Raw genomic sequence first — 6,359 nt, forward strand, 5'->3', positions numbered from 1 at the left:
AGAGAGCTGTAGGGAGAGAAAGCTCTGGAGTTTGGGGTCTTCCTGAAAACAATTATTGCAAACATGGGAGAAAACTACCCAGGACACCATAACGAATAAACAGAACAAAACCCAGAGGTTATAGAGAGACTCTACTAAAGCTACTACTCAGCCTTGACAGTTAATGAAGATCTAAGGAAAGCTCCCCGATCAGCTAGATAAAGGTGCATTTTGATCTAACTTCTGTAGATTTTTCTCAATTGATTCCAAAATTCAGAGGGAATGTTGGTTGTAATTTATTAAACTCTATGAACCCCAGTAATAAGATCTGACCTGGGGGTAACTGGGTGGCTCAGTTGGTTAAGTGTCCAGCTGTTGGGTTCAGCTCAGGTCATGATTTCATGTTCCTGAGATAAAGCTCAGCACTAGATCCATGCTCAGAAGAGTCACTTGGGATTCTCTCCCATCCCCTCTGCATTTCCCCTCCCCCCTCTCTCTCTTTCTCTCTCTCTCTCTCATAAATAAATAATAAATGAATAAATAAATATTTTTTTAAAAAAGGAGAGAAAGAAAGAAATTGACCTCACCCTGATAACAGCCAACTAAGATACTGGGATTTTTAACTCCCAGGCTAAGGTGAGCACTATTTGATAGATTATCTGAGGAACCTATGAATCCAATCAAAGCCTGAATTCCAACATAGGGCTTCCTTGCATTATCTTCTGATCTTCTCTCCTACAACCATATTCAACAAAAGCAGAACTAGCTGACTAAAGGGGTGGAACTGTCTGGTCATGATGATGTCCCTCCAGATAACTTTGCTTCAGTGATTTTAGGCAAGCCCTTGAGCATCAATGATGTAACAGATCCCCCAAAACAAAGAAGACCTGTCACTTGGGCAATATCTACCTGGTAGAGAAGTAGAGCAAGCTCTCTTAGGAAAAGGAAGAGTCAGAACTGCAGACAACTAATTCTTCTAGGGTGGCATTTTATACTTCTGATTTCAGTTAGTGATTGAAATAATCTTACAGGGGCACCTGGGTGGCTCAGTGGGTTGGGCCTCTGCCTTCCACTCGAGTCATGATCTCAAGGTCCTGGGATCGAACCCCGCATTGGGGTCTCTGCTCAACGGGGAGCCTGCTTCCCCCTCTCTCACTGCCTGTCTCTCTGCCTGCTTGTGATCTCTCTCTCTCAAATAAATAAATAAATAAATAAAATCTTAAAAAAAAAGAAAAAGAAATAATCTTATAAGTCAATATTAGAAACTGAGGTTAATTCATTATTTCTGACGTCATTTATTCATTAAAGTTGTACATAATAACCTTATGAGGAAGTTATCCAAGCAGGTAGTCAATGTAGGTTCAAAAGTTTCAATATTGAGTGTTGAATCGGGTCAACAAAAGTAATCCAATCACGTGTTCCCTTATTTGCAAGCCTCTACCAAAGTCTACTGCTGAAGAGAAAAAAAAATAATCCATTTCTAAATCTCAGAAATTCCCGGTGAATGGTAAATATTGCAAGAAACTCTGGACTATTAAAACTTAGAACCAAGAACAAAACTAAGGGAATCCATGGGTCCTCTGAATGGTTTGTAAGTTTTGAGTGTGTGTAAAGAGTTAGAGGATCTAAAGCTTTCAGCAGCTTCTCAATCTGTGGGAACCACCAAAATGAAATGATAATGGCCTACAACTACCATGGTTGGCAGTCAAGGCAAATACACAATCAAACTGACAAGGCAGATACAAAGGGATGTGTACAGAAAGGAAATCTAGTGAACAATATAGTACTTAATCCAGAGGGTGATTAAACAGCAACAGAGCCTGAAGTTCATCTTCAGAATTTCATAATTGCTCAGACTTGTTTTTCATCAACAATCATTAGTTTTGGATTTTTTAAAATTAAAGTCTCAGCAAGTTTGAATGAGACACCCAGAGCTTAAAGTTCTGGATCCACCCACTCTATTATTAACCTGCTATGTGGAATTGAACAAATCTTTTGAGTTCTCTGGTCCTCTGTGTCCTTGTCTGTCAACAGAGAAGATTTCTCAAGATTGATGAGCTTCATCTTAGCTATAGATTTTTTTGGATTTTCTTAATTCAGATTCAATTAGTCAACATATAATACATCATTAGTTTTTGATGTAATGTTCAATGGTTCATTAGTTACATATAACACCTTACACTAGTTAGAATGGCTAAAGTTAACAAGACAGGGAACAACAAATGTTGGCAAGGATGTGGAGAAAGGAAACCCTCTTACACTGTTTGTGGGAATGAAAGGCGGTACAGCCACTCTGGAAAACAGTATGGAAGTTCCTCAAGATGTTAAATAGAGCTACCCTACAACTCAGCAATGGCACTACTGGGTATTTAGACCAAGGACTCAAGAACTTCTGACATCATTATGCACAAGTCATGGGCAGCCAGAGACACTCAAGAATATAGGCTCATCTCATTGATAGGTCTGATCCTAGGACATGATTAAAAGACATCCTTTAAAAATGCTTTCTTAAAAGTTCAGGTCTCATAACAGGAGTAGAAAGTAACATATGAAACAAGAAGAGCAGCTCTCCTTAAATAACAAAAACTGTAAATATGGCTGAACAATTCTGTTCAACACAATTAAAGGCACACCACAGAGTAGAGTTATCAAAATGAACAATAATGATATACAGAGTTTTGCCTAGATGAAGTGACACCTAGCTGAGGGGGTAAAACATGGAGTTATGACATGCAGAGGCCAGATCTACAAATCTTAATATGATATCCAGGAGATAACATGAACATACATGCACATATTTTCCCCCTTTATTCAATATAGCTATATTCAAACAGATTTTGTGCTAAGCAGTGTTATACAGAAGACATAGTCTCTCTGAGATAGAAGAATTCAATGATTACAAAAAACAAACGAACAAACAAAAACACACCTGGGATTAAAAATTCTTCTCCATAGATTCTTCTCCTACCCACTTAAGCCCCCAACAAGATGGGATTGGGAGGGAGACAAACCATAAGTGACTCTTAATCTCACAAAACAAACTGAGGGTTGCTGGGGGGAGGGGGGTTGGGAGAAGGGGGTGGGATTATGGACATTGGGGAGGGTATGTGCTTTGGTGAGTGCTGTGAAGTGTGTAAACCTGGTGATTCACAGACCTGTACCCCTGGGGATAAAAATATATGTTTATAAAAAATAAAAAATTTAAAAAAAAATTCTTCTCCATAAAAAAGCATAGTGACATTGTAACCATGATCTTGAAGAATCTGAGATACCCGGTCCTGCAGTAGATAATGGCTTCCACCTAGGAAAAATACAAAATTTCATTTTGTAAAAATGAGAATGGAGGGTCTGAAATTAATGTGTTGGATAGAGAAATCCAAGGTAAGAGGGCAGAGAGTTGACTGTGAGCAGAGGAAGATGAGTTTCTTCAGTCCCCCTGTAGCAGTTTGAGTAAGCAGCAGCCAAGACACCTACCCAGTGTGTGTCCAAATCCCAACCAGTGTAAATGCTCCATCAAGATTTCCTTTTGTGATTCAAGGTCTCCATGTCACTGTGACAAGCTTCTCTACTTAGGCCTTAGGAGTTCCTGATCCTAGGTACATACTGATATTAGCCAGCTCTTACAGGGACACAGTGGAAATTAGGCACATTACTATGGAGGAGAGTGGGAAGAGTTCCCATTGAACAACTGGTCAGAGATCTTTATGGAATAATTCCCTTAGGAAATTTATGTTAGAGTCAGACCCAGAAACTGGGAACTTGAATATCAGACTGAGAAATAGTCGTTGGAGCATGAGGAGGTAGACCCACCACTTAGAACCCAAATCCCTGAGATTCAAAAATATTTGACAGGATGTTTCCAATTGGAGCTTGAAAATTGCTGAGTATGAAATTAAGTCATTCAGGACAACTGTGGACCTTTGGATGGAACTACAGAATCCTACACATGATAGGTTTGGATATCACCCATCTTAAGATTCCTGAGATTCTAATGAAGAGGAAGTTTGATCCTCTAGGGTGGTACGGGTTCTATCAATGCAATGACTGTGAAAGACCATAAGCCACCATGGAGATTTTTGTTGACTCTATGGATCTTGGCAGCAGAAAAAGTCAGAGTAGGAAGAAAGCTATAGACTTTGCCCACGTGGGAAGTGATGGTTATTTGGAAGATGAAGATCTCATGATTACTAAGTAGGCAAGAGGGATGTCAGACTACAGTAATGGTGTGTATCTGTGAAAATTACTCTAGTTTTTTATATCTATACTGTGTTGGCTGGGGTAATGCCAGTTATATATAACACAAACCCCTCTCCTCCTCAGACTGCCTTCAATGGATCACATTAAATCCTTGAGAAAAATGGATGCAGGGAAGAAGCCATCCACAGAGGCAGCCATTCCTGAGGGTATTGGGGAAACCAGTGCATTCTGGACCAGAGGTGGGGTTTCTAGCTCTTCTAAACCATACGTGCTCCCTCCCAGAATCCAGAGGACACGTACTTTAAAAATACTTTTGTTCTGCCACCTTTTTCACCAAAAATAGTTTTAAAATAGAAAACAGTTTTTTTAAATACTGGTTTTTAGGAATCCCCACTGTAAAGTGTAGATTCTGAGGAAGAGGATCATTTTGAGGTAAGAAATAGTGAGTAAAGTCCGAATTTGTCCATCAGGGAGGTCTGGTGTGCTCTTGCAAAATGCCCCTCATTTCCCTGACCCTCAGGTTCCCGGTCAGGAAATAAATTAGGGATATCCAATTAGATGAACTTGGTGGTTTCTTCTAGCTCTAGGATCCCCAGATACATAGGGATTTAAAGTGATCACAGTAGCCCCCTATCCTTTCACAGTGGGTCCAAAATATTCTTGGGGGAAACTCCATCCTATGGTAACTCATTATCCTAATAAGTGTGCCTGTTGCCCTTCTGTTCCCATTGGGGAAAAGTAAGGGGACAAATTTCATTCACAAAATTAACTGCTTCACTGTCCTTTAAAAGCTTCCAGCAGCACAGGCAAAAGAGAGAGGGACTCTAAGAATTTGATTGTCCTCTGCTCTGCCAGTCTTCTAGGTGTCCTATCACTGACACATTTTTAGTCTGCGCTGTCTCCAAGACCCTAAAACTGACCTCACCATCCACTTTCTACTGGTATCTACTCCACACCCCCAGATTTTTAGGGTGTGCCTCTGAAAGTATCTTCTTTCACTAGAGTAGATGGCTTAAGGTCTCCAGGTCAGTCTGGAACTAAATTCTGGCCCCAGATATGGGAAACCCTTCCAGAGAGGATAAAATGAGATGAAAGGACACAACTGATTTCTCCACAACTATCTTCCCTATCCCCAGCAGTAGAAACTCCACTCTGAAACTCCAGGCCCCCTCCCTCTTCTTCTTCCTCTAACCTAGGACTCAAGCCCTGTAAGGAAAACCACATAGAATGACCCTCTGACCTATGGTATGTGTCTGAGTCCTAGAGCAGGTACATGGGGTGCACCAGACTCTGATTCTCCTGCCAAACACTCACCCAGTGAGAATGTAGTCAGAATTTTGATGGCCTCTGAGAGCAGGAACCCAGGCAGAAGGAAGCCTACTAGCAACAACATTCCCTTCCCCGCCATGCTAGCTCCCGTACCAGCTGTGTCACCCAGCCCTGTGCCCAGATCCCTGTGCCCTGAGCCCTGCACAGTGACCTGTGGGCTCTGGGGACACATGCTGCACTGGCAATCAAGGAAATGTGCTGACAGGCAGCTAGGGAAGAGGAGAGGGGTGGATCCCAACTGTCTTCTCTTCTGTTTGTCACTTCTGGCCCTTCTGCTCCTCCTCCCAGGGTGCCTACTCTACTGGCCAATCTGTCCTCACCCTCTCTAACCTGGAGCGGTGAGAAGGAGGAGTTAGTGAACTCTCCTTAACTCCTCTCTGTCCCTGTAATCACTGCACTCTCCACAGAGAAGAGACTCTGAACCAGGCGCGTAGGGACCTTAGGAAGTCACTTCCAAGATAGTTCCATCTCCAGGTGACTCAGTTCAATTTCCATTTTAGGGACATTTTTATGAATTTTCCACGTCCGAACTGTTCTATTGACCTCATTGTGACATCCCCATGCCCCAATGCCCCAGGTACTTGCTTAAAATCTTTGCTAGTGTTCCAATATCAAGATCCCCAAAGCTGATTCCCAAAGAAAAACTGCCTACACTTATTGCTCAAAGAATTTCTTTGGAAAATAACCTGTTGATGACAAGTGCCAGGGCCCCCTAAATCTTAAGCTCCACTAGAAGGCTAGGTCTTGACCTGAAGTACTAAGTCTCTAAAGGTCAGTCTATAATTCTGAATGGGCATGACAAAACAAGACTGGGTGGTGGGGCACCAAGAAGTTCTAATCTTATAAATGCTTGA

Source organism: Mustela putorius, unplaced genomic scaffold, assembly GCF_011764305.1.
Source record: "Mustela putorius furo isolate JIRA1106 unplaced genomic scaffold, ASM1176430v1.1 tig00000407_pilon_pilon_pilon, whole genome shotgun sequence".
In the NCBI taxonomy this organism is placed as follows: domain Eukaryota; kingdom Metazoa; phylum Chordata; class Mammalia; order Carnivora; family Mustelidae; genus Mustela; species Mustela putorius.